Source organism: Crocuta crocuta, unplaced genomic scaffold (assembly GCF_008692635.1).
Source record: "Crocuta crocuta isolate KB4526 unplaced genomic scaffold, BGI_CrCroc_1.0 scaffold32, whole genome shotgun sequence".
Taxonomy (NCBI): domain Eukaryota; kingdom Metazoa; phylum Chordata; class Mammalia; order Carnivora; family Hyaenidae; genus Crocuta; species Crocuta crocuta.
In genome coordinates, this window is record NW_027529424.1 from 10,256,695 (window position 1) to 10,271,306 (window position 14,612).

Below are 14,612 nucleotides of genomic sequence, written 5' to 3' on the forward strand. Positions count from 1 at the left end.
TCTTCTATCCTTCTAGGTTCTTTGGCTGATCTAATAATTAAATTGACATTAGATATTAACATTAGAAAAGCCAATTTTGTACACATGGGAGAGCCCCAGAAATAGACCCGGGGCAAATCAGACAGCTTAGACGTGTACACCACTCTGAGCTAAGGGGAAGGGGGCTTCAAGGGGAAGGAAGACAATTCACAGGAAGATGGGAAGAGAGGGTGCTTGGTAGACTGACGTTTGTCATGCACGCAGAGACAGTGAGGCACACGGAGGACTCTGAGCTCCAGGCCCTGCTCAGCTGCCCCCGGGTCACCACAATTGGTCCAGACTCTTTGTACACATCTCTGGTGAGATCTCTTTTCTTGAACCAGGCTCCCTGTCTACGTTCTTTGAGGCAGTTAAATGGGGAGGTAATAGCTTTTCCTGAGTCTCTTGGGCTTTATCTTCAGCTCAAAATAACCCACACACCAAAGTGGCACATTTTGGGGATGTTCATGCTGAACTGCTTCACTACTCTAAGAGGTGATATTTCTTTTAATGAAAATTTTGAGTTTGGTCTTAAATATTGAATATAATTTTGCCAAATAGAGAGAGAAGGAAAGACTGCAAAACACAAATGACACTTGAAAGGACATGAAGATGGAAGAGACGGTGGCATATCAGGGAATGGAAGAAAGTACTGGTAACTAGGTTCTATGATAAATGAGGGAGGGTAACAGGATTTAGAGCATCAGAGTTGGCTGGGCTCCGGCTGTGACAATTCCCACATTCCATGCTGAGGAATCTGGAGTCACTGGGGAAGGGCAGTATTTGGATGTTTTTAGATAGGAAAGTAACATAATTGAATCCATATTGCAAGGAGATAACGCCAGGACAAAATGGGGAAGCAGCACATGCTGCTAGACTGGCTCTTCCTCCCAAATGAAGCTTGAAGAGGCTACAAAGTTAGAGGACAACAGGTCTTGGCAACACACACAGACACACACACACACACAGACACACACGTGAAAAACAAACTCCGATGGACAAGAATGCCCGGCATAAACTGTTGTGTGTATGGATTGCAGGGAATAAGGTGTTATATTTGTGAGCTAGACATAGCAGAAAAATTGCAGAAAAAAAAAAACCCCACTCTTACTGGCTGGAGTCTTACACTGGGATGATCACTGCTATTTAATTATTTCAGAAACTGGAAAGAAGGAAGTCACCCTTGGGTGAGTTGCTGATGAAGACGGGTTGACCAGCTGTCTTTGGTCATGTCCTCCTGAAGAATGTCCCCCTCCCCCAAAGGCAAAGTGCCGAAGGAACATAAACTGAAACAAAAATCTGCCTGCCAATTCTGCATCCCCTTAAAAGTTTAAAAATAAAACCCTGGCTAGACGGGCTCACCATAGCAGAGATAAGTTATCAGCAGTGGCTCTGTGTTCTTTGGCACATACTGCCTTGGCCACATTCTCTCCATTCTACTGGGCCTCACCTGGAGGCACACAGACTGGCCTGCCTTTGGCCCTCCTGCAAATACTTTCCCAGACGTGGCAGTGAGAGCCCCTGAGACTGTGGGCTCACGGGGCCCTTGGCTAAAATCTGGGGATTACAACCTTGACGGAAATGACAATACATGAATCGACACAGGCCTATGAGCCCAGCGGGTTGCGAAAGACAAGGAATTTAGAATGAAAAAATTCCTTGTAGAGATGAAGATGGGTATATTTCATCTGAAGAAGAAATAAGAGTTTATCAAATATCAAGTGGAACTATTATGCGCAATGTGGAGGGGCTGGAATCAAAACAGTCACCGGACTGGCGGAAGAAAGCAAGATGGATAAAGCTGTGGAATGACTGACGTGAAGCACACAACTGAGGAAGCCTCAGATCCAGCAGCTTTTAATAAGGGATAAACATTCACAAGCAGAAACACCATCATCAGATAAGATGGGTCCTGTTCAAAAAAAAGAAAAAAAGAAACATTAAGGCGAAGAGGAACAGTTAAGCACCGCTCCTATGCACAGGACACTCCCGTTGACCAGAGGCCCCACGCTGCGCACTAGATCCGGGACTCGTGCAGGTCGGAGCTGGCTCTATGTGTGTGTATACCTGCATCTTAAGTCATCACATTCCACACCCTCCATATGCACAACTTTATATGTCATTTATCTCTCAATAAAGCTGGAAGAAAAGGAAGAAAGGAAATATTTGAGGAAAATGGGATAAGAGGCTTCTGGGCTTTTCAAATAGTGGGTTTTGAAATGACAAGCCATCAGAATCACCTGCCGCAGTGACCACCAGACCCCCAGTTTCTGATTCGGATTCTGTAGGTCTGGCGTTGGGTCCAAGAATTTGCATTTTGAGGACAGCTAAATCCTTCTGGATACCATACTTTGAAAACCACTGTTTTAAAAGAGGGGAAAGTTCTCTGATTTAAATGGCTTACATATTTACTAAGGAGAACTGAAAAAAAATCTGCATAAGAACACATGAAAAGAAAATTGAAGAACATATTCTCTAGTAATCATTTAAATGCTTCAGAGGTAAAGAATGACCACCGATTAAGGTAAAAATCAGATTGATAAAACAGGAGCCAAGAAAATAATGAAGTGCTATTTTAAAACTTGGAAGGAAAAGGCAAAACTCTGAATCTGTAATTTTATAGCGACCCAAATTGTTTTGTGAAATAAGGTCATAATACTTATCTCAGCTCTACAGTGGTTTTGCAATTTGCTTCAAAGACCATTTTTAAAAACCGTTCTGGATCCAGAAGGCTCTGTCTTCCTCCAGCATTCATGAAATTGCAGCAGGCTAACATCACAGCTGACGATAGAATCTCAATCCTCACCGTCCTCAACACATACAAGTCATTTATTTTTGTAGAAGGCCCCTCAATTCGGTCATGTCAGATATGTTCTCATGACAAGATTCTGGAAATTCCTGAATTCCTTCAATATAAACAAACAACACAAAAAGCTGCAGTCAATATTATGTATTATGCAAACGTCTGAGTCATTTGCTTTATGGTTAGAAACAAGTCAAAACTGTTCACTGTCAGTGCTTCTGTGATAGAAAGGAAGACTTAGAAGAACCATTATTTGTAGACGATACGGTCATTTGGGTACAAACGCCAAACAGTCAAACAAAAATTAGAACAATAAGAGTTTATCAATATCGCCTAGCAATAAAGTCACCAAAAATATGGTATTATCTACACCAGCAGTAAAAAAGTAGAAAGTGTAACAGTAAACCTATCTCCATTAGCACTAAAAGATATAACATTTCAAAGAACTGACTGAGGAAGACAAAGCTCTCTCTGGAGAAAACATTTATATTTACTGAAGGACCTTAAGGATGGAAAGATTCCACGATTAGTTGGTATCATTATTAGTTACTAAGTGCTGTTAAATGATGATTAGCCACATTTTGTGTGGTCAATTCTATGATGCCCTCTCAAAGTTCTGGGTGGATTTTGCCCCCACATTGAATATTTATCTATTTATTAGTTAACATCTCAGTCAGTGCAAATGTCGTTAATGCTAAGATGGGACAGAGCTTCAGGGTGGATATACAGCAGCATGTATTTTTGTTTGTTTATTAAATTAAGACCTTATTTTCCTGGAGCAGTTGCAGGCCCAGGACAAAACTGAAGGTAATGTACTGAGATTTCCTATATAGGCTCTCTCTGCAGGAACGCACCCCACCCCTCCCCCCACTGCCACCCATCCCCCACCAGAGCAGTACTTCTGTCACAACTGATGAACCTACCCAGACGGTCACCATCGCCCAGAGGCCACAGTTTCCCGGAGGGACCATTCTTGGTGTGGTGCACCGTAGGGAGCTGGACAAATGTGTGCTAGTGTGCATCTATCATAATATCATACGAAGTATTCTCACTGTGCCACAATTCCTCTGTCTAGTCATCACTCTCCTTCCTCCCATCCCTGGCAACCGCTGATCTTTTTACTATTTCCACAGTTTCACCTTTTCCAGAGTGTTATGTATTTGGAAACATGCAGTAAGTACCCTTTCCAGATGGACGTCTTTCACTTAGTAATAGGCATTTAAGCTCCCTCCATGTCTTTCCACTGCTTGATAGCTCATTTCTTCTCAGTGCTGAATAATATTCCATTGTCTATTCATCCATCACCTACTGAAGGGCATCTTCGCTGCTTCTAAGTTTTGGCAACTATGAATCAACCTGCTATGAACATCTGTGTGCAGGTTTCTGTGTGGATGTAAGTTTTTAACTCCATTGGGTGGATACCGAGGAGCATGGTTGCTGGGTTATATGGTAAGAGCATGTATAGTCAGACCTACTAAACTGTCTCCCAAAGTGGCTGGAGCCTTTTGCATCCCCACCAGCAGTAAATGAGACTTCCTGTGGTCCTCCATATTCTGGCTCTACCTTGCCAGCATTTGGTGGTGTCAAGTGTTCTGGATTTCGTTCTTTCTAATAATTGATTTTTTCGATGTTGAACCAGCCTTGCCTATCTGAATAAATCCCACTTGGTCATGGGATATAACTCTTTTTAGACACTGCTGAATTTATAATAATATTTTGTTGAAGATTTTTCATCACAGTGTTCATGAGAGATGTTGGTCTATCCTTTTTTCTTTAATAACTTTGATTTGTATAGAGTTTGATGCATCCTCTCTGCTTCTATCCTGGTAGAGGTTGTAGAGAATTGTATATTTTTTTTGTCTGGTAGAATTCACCAGTGAGCTCATCTGGGCTCAGTGCATTCTGTTTCAGAGGATTTATTAATTATTGACTCAATTTCTTTAACAGATATTTAACCTATCTACATGACTATCAATTTAATAGAGAGAGGACATTTCAGATTGTCTACTCCTTCTTTATTTGAGTTTTAGGAGATCTTTTCTTTCAAAGAATTGGTCCATTTCATCTAGGTCATCAAATCTGTGATCAAAGAGGTGTTTATAATATTCCTTTATTATCCTTTTACTGTCCATGGGGCCTATAGTGATGCCCCCTTTTTCATTTATAACATCAGTGATTTTGTGTCCTCTCTCTTTTTATCTTAGTTAGCCTGCTTAGATCCTTATTAATTTTATTGTATTTTAATTTTTTTATTAGAAAATTTTTAAGTGTTTTATTTATTTCTGAGAAAGGGGGAAAGACAGCATGAGCAGGGGAGGGTCAGAGAGAGAGGGAGATACAGAATCGGAAACAGGCTCCAGGCTCTTGCTAACTGTCAGCACAGAGCCCGATGCGGGGCTCAAACCCATGAACCATGAGATCGTGACCTGAGCCGAACGCTTAACCGACTGAGCCACCCAGGTGCTCCTTCTATTGTATTTTTAAAGAACCATTTTTTTTGTTTTATTCATTGTCTTTCAATTTCATTGGTTGCTGCTCTAATTCATACTATTTCTTTCTTCTGCTTACTTTGGATTTAATTAGGTCTTCTTTTTCTGGTTTTCTACATATAAACTTAGGCTACTGACTTTATATCTTTCTTCTTCTCTAAAACATCTATTCAACATTTAAAATTTTCCTCCAGTCATTGCTTTCATTACACACCACAAATTTTAATAAATTGTTTTAATGTCCATTGAGTTCAAAATACTTTTTACTTCTCTTGTGATTTTTTTTCTTTGATCCATGTGTTAGTTAAAAGTGTGTTGCTTAATCTCCCTATATTTTGGTATTTTCCAGATAATTTTTGGTTGATTTCTGGTTTAATTGTGTGGTCATCTAAGAGCAGACATTGTGTGAGTTCGGTCTTTTGAATTTTTGAAGGTATGTTTATGGCCCAGAATGTGACGTATTTTGGTGAACATCCCATATGAACTTGAGTAGAGTGTGGATTCTGCTGTTGTTTGATGAAGTAGGCCATACATATTAATTTTATCTAGTTAACTGATGATGTTCAGTTAAACTCCAGGTAGGTTTTTTTGTTTTGTTTTGTTTTTTTAGGAAAATATATATATAGGTTGTTTTCTCCCCTCATGCTCATTTCTAGGTATCGTTTCCATCCTGCTTTACTTCAGTGGCCCCTAATCACCACGATGACCATCTTCTTCCTAACATATTAACAACATCTAGAAACAATCACCAGTGCATTTTTGAGTGAACATAATGTGAAAAGGTTTTTGTCGATGTAGGCTTGTAAATTTGGGCTCTAATATGAGGGCAACCCATTTCCAGTGGGGTCATTAAGGCAATATTGGGAGGAAGGAAACAGAGTGAATGTTTGATGCCCCCCCCGCCCCCCGCCCCGTGTAATATCAGCTGTTGCTCACATGGTAATTAAACGTCACTGTGCATCATTTTTCCCAACTGCTCCTGATCCGAGGGGTCTTAAGGAGGAAGTGTGGTTGGTCTCTCACTTTTCCACTTTTCCTGCTGGGAAATCTGATGGTGTCATTTTCTAGTTGTTGGTAACAGTGATAACACAATCTACCCGTAGGTGGATTATGATGGGAACCTCATTGAGGTTTGGGATTCCCTATAAGCAACTTCTCTCTTTTTTCTTTTATAAAAATGTTAACTCAATATTTAAAGCTATTTAAAATTCATATTTGACATTATTTATAATTAATGAAAATATATAAGACTTGTGACAAAATATTTTTATAACTTATTCTAATATTAATGAGAGGGAATATTTGTGAAGGTACTAGTCTACACTGACTTATTTTCTTTAAAGCTATTGAACGCTTTTAGGCAATGTAGTTTTGAGAATTTTGAACTATCCAGGTAGTTATTTTTCAAGAGTGTTGGGAGAATTTATGCTAAATAACAGGTTTTTTGAGCAGAGGTACTGACATCTCTGATACTTATTGAAATTCATCTCTCTTCAAGATGGAGTTCTTTGAGAGTAGAATTTTGAATGCAGCAAATTGTTTACCTTTGTTTACTCATATTTAAAACTGGTAGGTGTTCAATAAAACTTCGCTGACATAAAATGACATCCTGTCATTGGACAGTGCCTCATTTTGGGGGAATCTGCCATGAAAGAAAGTACATCAGTTGATTTAAATCAAGATGCTCTAAGAATTTGCTAACTGGTTTACCTCCATCAAGTGAGTGCTATTCTATCAAACTAAAAGCATCAGTTGCATACCTACTGTGGATTTAGGATCAGTAGATTGATACACCTACTCAATAATTGTGAGCAGATGGGATTAGCTGCTATAAAAGAGCATGTGTTTTTCCCTCTCCACCCCCACACACACACAAAGTAGAAAAATAGAATTCTCCATCACTTTTTTTTCTAACAAGGACATGTTCAGATGTATTAGTCAAACTTGGAGTCCCTCCAACACAAAAGCTTACATCTAAATTTAGAACTAATGAGCTCTCTGTATGTACCAGACTGGAAAGCACATATTCTCTCCATTAGTATCAAGACACTTTTATTCAACATAAATCTATTGCCAAAGAGAGTATTAATATTCCTTGCTTAGTGTTACTGGCTCACAAAACTCACCCTTTACTTAACGTGCTTGGGAATAACACAAATACATTCATCATGGAAGAAGAGCAAGTCTGTAGAAAAAACGGACTGCAGAGAATCATAGAGATCCTCATCAACTGGACCTTAAAGGTCTTCCAGCCCAACACTCCTCAACTACTAGAATTCCTTTCAAAACATAAGGAATTTTCTTTTCCTAGGTGATAACCCAACATCTAAATCTCTTCCCTGACAAGGTTCTCCTATCCCCCTTTCCCCTTTTGCTAGCTCTGACCAATAGCTTCCCTGGCACAAAACCAATATCCTTTTTGCTACTGCCTCCCAATTACTTCCAGATTTGCTCCTTTGGACACACAGATTGATAACTCTTTCATATGGCCTGGTGACAACTTCCACATATTCTCCTTCTTGATTTCCTATCCCCTGGCTTCCTAGTCCTCTCTTCTCCAGGCGAAAAACTTCAGTTCATCTACCCTTCCTCATATGCTCCCATTTCATGTTGCTTTGTCCTCCTGGCCACACTCTTGTTATGTTCCAAATAACACAACTGTCCTAACAAGCGCATCGTGACTTTCAAAAGAAGTGAAATGTGGTGGAAAAGTGAAAAGTGGCTGCAGGGAAAGGGACTCAGTCCCCAACTAATGATTATGGCTGAAATAAATGACTAGTAAAACAGTACAGTTGACTTGGAGAAGAGAGAGTAAATCTATGACTATTTTGCTAACAGAATCAAAGGAAGTCAAGGTCACTCTGATGGGATGAAGCTGGGGAGCAAAAACATCAAGTATACCTTCAAGTCTACCTTGGGAAGTCAGTACAACATGATACCATCACTTTTCATTGGAATATAAAGGGTAGAGGACATCTGGGTGGCTCAGTTCGTTGAGCATCCAACTCTTGATTTTGGCTTGGGTCATGATCTTGTGATCTGTGAGATAGAGCCCTGTGTCAGGCTCTGCACTGATATCACAGAGCCTGCTTGGGACTCTCTCTCTCCTTCTCTCTCTGCCCTCTCCCCACTCTTTCACTCTCTCAAAATGAATAAATAAACTTAAAAAATATAACAGGTAGAGTAAGTTAAGTTTACTTATAGGAGGAAATGCATATACATTGAAGATTAGTGATGTTCAATAAAATTGCTAGGTAGGTAAGTTTATAGAGCAACTGCAATATCTATATGCTGGCTATATGCTCTGTTTTAGTTGGAAGTGATCCTCAAATTTGGAACAGAGTTCTTTCATCCACATGTTCTCCAAAACCAATTTGTCTTTCTGAAGTGAAAATCCTTATTTTATACTCTGGGATCTCTGATGTAGGGTAGGTGAAAAGAATCTCTGGCAAATTGATTTGTACAAAACCATGAAGTAATATAGATTTTTAAAACTTACGAAGCCAATCCTCATGTTTCTGAGATGAAGGCACTGGGTCGGCTAACATTTTGTGCTTTCCTCTTTTTTCTTTCAGGTGGTCAGATACCCTGAGAATTCAGGCTCCAGAACTCCAGGTAGCCAGAGAATTTCTATTTGAATCTCTGTTAGTTTTGTCTGTTGGCCAATTGTTAATTTCATTTATAAGTGTATGGTTTATTAAAAGTTCCTCTTGGTGCTCCTGGGTGGCTCAGTCAGTTAAGTGTCGGACTTTGGCTCAGGTCACGACCTCACAGTTCTTGGGTTCAAGCCCCACATTTGGCTCTGTGCTGACAGCTCAGAGCCTGGAGCCTGCTTTGGATTCTGTGTCTCCCTTTCTCTGCCCCTCCCCTGCTTGCACGCTGTCTCTCTGTCTCTAAAATAAATAAACATTTAAAAAAAAGTTCCTCTTATAATTTAATCTATTTTGCTTGAAATTTCTATTTCTCCCTCCCAGGCCATCTAACTAATTTCTGTTTGTATTCTGATAGCAGTAAAGTTTTGGACTTTCTTTTATAATCATATCATAATCATATCAGCACGACTATATTTTAGCCTATAGAATTTCACACAGTTCACTGCTTTAAAAACTCTGCTGACTTCTTCTTGTCCAAAGTAATGTTTCTTTTGAAACTGCAAAATGAAAACACATGAAAAACTGCCTTATTTTATACATGGAAGTTTGCAAACCATGGGCTCACAGGTCAGGACACCAGCACCCCATCCAGTGTGAGATATATCTGTCCTTTACTATCTGAAATTTTCATTTTAATCCCTTTAAAGACCCATGTCTAGCTATGTTTTCCTTACATTTCTGAATCATCAGATTTCTTAATTTGTTCACTTCTCTCTAGTTTCTAGGCCTAGTAAATGTTTTTACATTTTCATATATTCTTATCTCTGTTTGAGAGGCCTCTCTTTGTGTATATGAAAAACCCACAGCGAACACTGTACTCAATGGTGAAAGCTTGGAAGCTATCCTCCAGGGTCGGGAACAAGACAAGGAAACGAGATTTTCCTCTTCTTTTCAACATAGTTCTGAGGGTTCTAGCCAGAGCAAGAAAAGAAAATTAAAGACATCCAAATTGGAAAGAAGTAAAATTATCTCTGTTTACAGATGTTATGATCATATCTGCAGAAAACCCTGAAGACTCCACAAACATCTTTAGGAACTGGTAAATGTATTTAAAAGTACAGGATACAAACTCAACACACAACTCAGCTGCATTTCTCTACACTGACAGTGTACCATCTAAAAGAGAAGTTATGAGACCATTGAAACTATAATACCATCAGAAAGAATAAGATACTTAGGAATGAGCCAAGGGGGTGAAAGACTACAATGCAAACTACAGAAGGCAGGTGAAAGATGAAAGAAGGCAGAAATAAAGGGAAGCGCACCCACCATGGACTGAAGGACTCTGGATTGTCAAGACGTCAGCACTCCCCAAGGCACTCTGCAGGTTTGACACAATCCCTATCAGAATCTCACAGCATTTTTTACAGAAATGGAAAAACCCATTCTAAAATCCACAGAGCATCTCAAGGGACCCCAACCACCCAAATCTTAAAAAAGAAGAACAGGGGTGCCTGGGTGGCTCAGTTGATTAAGCATCCGACTTCAACTCAGGCCATGGTCTTGCAGTTTGTGAGATGGGGCCCCATGTCAGGCTCTGCTCTGGCAGTGTGGACTTGCGTGGGATTCTCTTTCTCCCTCTCCCCCTCTGCCCCTCTTCTGCTTGAGCACATGAGCTCATTCTCTCTCTCTCTCAAAATAAATAAATAGACTGAAAAACCAAAGAACAAAGCTGGAGGACTCATACTTTCTGAGTTCAAAAGTTACTCCAGTAATTTGATTTTTGATTACTGCAGTCATCAAAACAGTGTGGTCCTGGCATAAAGGCAGATATATACAGGCCAACCTAACAGAGCAGTGATCCCAGAAATAAATCCTCCAATGTGTGGTCAGACAATTTTTGACAGGGGTACTGATACCATTTAAAGCGGAAAGGACAATCTTTTAAACAAATGGTTCTGGGACAACTAAGTACCCACATATAAAATAATGAAGTTGGATCCTTATCTAACAGCAAATACAAAAATTAAGTTAAAATGCATCAAAGACCTAAATGTAAGACCTAAGACTATAAAACACTTAGAAGAAAACATAGGGTAAAAACTTCATGACACTGGAGTTGGCTGCTTCTAATTTTTGTCAGTTGTGGTTAAAACTGCTATAAACATTTTTTTCAGGTTTGTGTGGGCATATGTTTTCAGCTCAATTGAGAAAATACCTATAAGTGTTATTATTAGATAATATGATAAGACTATATTTAGCTTTGTATGGAAATGCCAAACACAGGGCAAAAATTCATGACCCTGGATCTGGCTTGAATTCTCGGATATGATACAAGAATAAATAGACAAATCGAACTTTATGAAAATGTTAAAGGTTTTTGCATCCAAAGACAAAACAGAGTAAAAAGGCAACCCACAGGATGGGGAAAAAATACTTTCAACTCCTATATCTGAGAAGGGGTTAATATTCTCTCTCTATATATCACATTTGGCTTATTCATTCCTCTGTATATGGACACAGGTTTCTTCCATGTTGTAGCTATATATTAATTGACTCGATCTTTTATTTAATTTGCCTTAATGTCATAAAATATTTAAAAATAGCTACCAAATTAAACTCTCCATAAGCCAGCTTTGACAAAATAGTGAAGTGGATAAAGTGTCTGCCCTATTCACTTTGCTTCCGACCACCTTTGTCTCTACCCAGATACCCTGAAATCTCAGAAAGGGAGAGTGCACAGTTCTTGCCCAGGCGAGAGGCCCGTCCTACGCCCTGTTAGCAGTTCTCTTCTTTGTTACCTTATTTTGCCATTACCATGGAGGAGGGGTTCACAAAATACCTTTCCTGTGTCTAATTTCTGTAACATATGGTTATTTTATTCAAGATGATAAAATATTAATACAAAAACTGAGCACATTTTTATTGAGTAATTTCTCTACATGCTCATCTTATTCAATTCTGACAATAACTAGATGAGATGGATTATACTGTTCCATCATTTTACGGATGAGGACCCCTTGATGCTTATGTAATTTACCTAAGGTTACAGGTAATTAGAGCCAGCGTTAGATCTGACCTAGGATGGCTAGCGCCGAAGTTCTTGGTCCTAAGCACTGAAATAAGATTAAGGAGACAGAAGGGCCCTCTAAGAACAGCTTTCCATCCCAAAAGCCCATTTTAATCCTGAGAATTCTAAAATTTTGGCAAGCCTCTGAAAGCAAGTATTGTGGATGGTCATTCATTCTATTTCTGTGAACTAAACACGTGAAGTATTTTCAAATGAAGTAGAGTGGTTGAGAAGTGGGTTCGAGTGAGAAGGAACAGAAAAGCTGATCATTTTGCAGCTCTGAAAATAATGATAATCTTTAGGAGTAGACAGCATTACAAGTCTATCATGAGCTAGCATGCCTGTTCATAGGAATAGGAATATGTTGTTTAAAATAGCCAGTGATTATAGCCACACTTTTTATAATGCCCTCTTATTTACAAAAATAAATAATTTAAAAAAGTAATAGTTACTTTTAATCTTTCCTTGAGTTTCTTGACACTACTGCTTGTTTTATAATTAGTGAAAAATCCTACGAAATTATGCATAACTCAATACTTTAAAAGTCATTGTTTGCCTAGACTTTGAAATGTTATTCAGTTCTGTCATTTAAGAAATGGCTTTGTGTTTAAATATGAAAATTCACAAGCAATTAGTTTTTTTAGTGGACTAATTGCTGTTGCTATTTAAAACCAAAATTAAACAGCGCAGTTACTTCAATTTCAACAGCAAGGCTTCTGCTCTAACATAAACAAATTCCTAGGAAGTTTCCTAGGGAGATTCTAGCTGTTTTTCCCTATGCACACATCACCTTAGTCAACTGATACAAAGAGCTATTGGGCTGATGATTAATAACCTGAGATTTCTCTAAAAAAGCTTCAATGCAACTGATGTGGGAGACACAATGCTGTCAACTGGGCCATTGATTGTTTTCAACTTCACATTCCCTTTCACACCTACCAAGTTATTAATCAGTTGTAATGGCTCTATTGGAGATATGCTAATTAATAAGCTCTTCTGATTAACTCCTTGATATATCCTTGACCCAATTATCATTACTGCAGAATTTTTAAAAGTCCTTCATCATATTGTACAAGTAATCTATAGAGTCGATAGCCACCAAGGAACACGCGGCAGCATTATTTTTCAGACATAAGGGGAATGACCTCCGTTTGGATAATACCCAATGTGGTCCCAGGGGGTTACTAAAACGAACAAGGGAAAATCGCTGCAGTCCATGTGGTTATGAGGTAAAGAGATGGCACTGAAGCGAGGGGGTCCTGTCTTGGGTTCTTTTACTAAGACCCTGTGCCCTCCTGCGAACTCGAGCAAGCCGTTAATCTCTCTGGGAGGCTCCCTCCTTGATGGGAAAAATGAGGGCAGTGCACAGTGTGATTTCTGAAGCCCCAGCAGACGTTGACGTTGACCCAGTCTTGAAGCAGCATGTGCTCCTGCACCCCCAGAATGCTCTCGCAGCAACAGAGCTGGGGTAATGGTGACCAGCGCTCAGTGTTCTGATTCCTTGTGACAGACACCGACTCTGATGGTCTCAGCTCTAAAGGAATGTGTTGTACAAATATCAGATAGTCCACAGAGTTTTCAGGAGGGCTCCAATATCCACAGCATGGCTTACAGAGGACACCCCAGGACAGGACTTCGAACGTCACTCTTGCTGCCTCTACGGTACCCGGAAAACACAGGTTCCCTATTGCAGAAAGTACATCAGGCTCCAAGACCCTGGAGGGCTGCACTGAAGCCTCTGACGCAGGCCTGGTAGAGGTCTCTCCAGCAGCCTGGTGACCACAGCACCTCCAGCACAATGGGACCTGCGGTTTCATATGGCTCAGGCTGGAGGGTCCCTTTGCTGCATGTCGAACCTACTTCAAAATTATCTCTGTTCTAGGCCCTTCTCCCAGGCACCTGAAAATGGGTTGGAGAGTAGTATGTCTGGGTTCACACTCTACTGGCTCCAAAACCTAAGAGCCTCACAGCGAGAGCTGTGTGCTTCATTCTTTGTGTGAGGAGATGTAAGATGTACACGCATTCTTTACTTTCAAGAGGATGTCACGCCTGAGGCCAATGTAACACTGTGTGTCAACTACACTCAAATAAAAAAAAATAAAGAAATTAAAATAAATTAAAAAAAAAAGTGATGTCACAAAATGTTCCTGTGCACTAGGCCCATGAACTCTTTACCAATACCTGGGGCCCCTTAATCTTCAGTGGAACTTACTTCCCGCTGTAGGGTAGCAGATACAGGACCTCAAAATATGCCACTTTTGCAGAAGGTTTTAAGCTCTGGAGAACTGAGAAGAAACAGAAGAAAAGCTCTCTGCCCTCTTCTGTGTCCCCCTCTCCCCTTCTCCACCAGGAAGGACAGAAGTTAATCACTGGAGACACCTTTAGATCTTCATGAGCCCAGAGGCAATGCCAGAGGACTCTACACAGCAAATCTCATGAACTAGGCTTTATCTCCCACTAGTTCCCAGAGACACGTCGCCCTACAATTTGTTGCCCTGGGAACCTAAATTCTATTCCTTTGTCTTGTCACTGCTCTACAAATTTGTCGTTCTTTTGCTAAGATGCTCTGTGAGCCCAAGTTCTAACCACCCCTTTGGATTGCTCATCACTGAATGCTCCCGTGTGTATGTGCGATGGCC

At 40.0% G+C, this 14,612-nt stretch overlaps 1 long non-coding RNA gene across 1 annotated transcript; it reads right to left on the bottom strand.

The window, feature by feature from the left end:
* Positions 1-2,829: 2,829 nt before the first annotated feature.
* LOC144227021 (uncharacterized) lies at positions 2,830-14,293 on the bottom strand. Its single transcript, XR_013333823.1, has 2 exons — positions 14,186-14,293; positions 2,830-2,924 (listed from the first exon to the last, which is right to left on the bottom strand). It is a non-coding gene; the product is annotated as an uncharacterized LOC144227021 (long non-coding RNA).
* Positions 14,294-14,612: the final 319 nt, after the last annotated feature.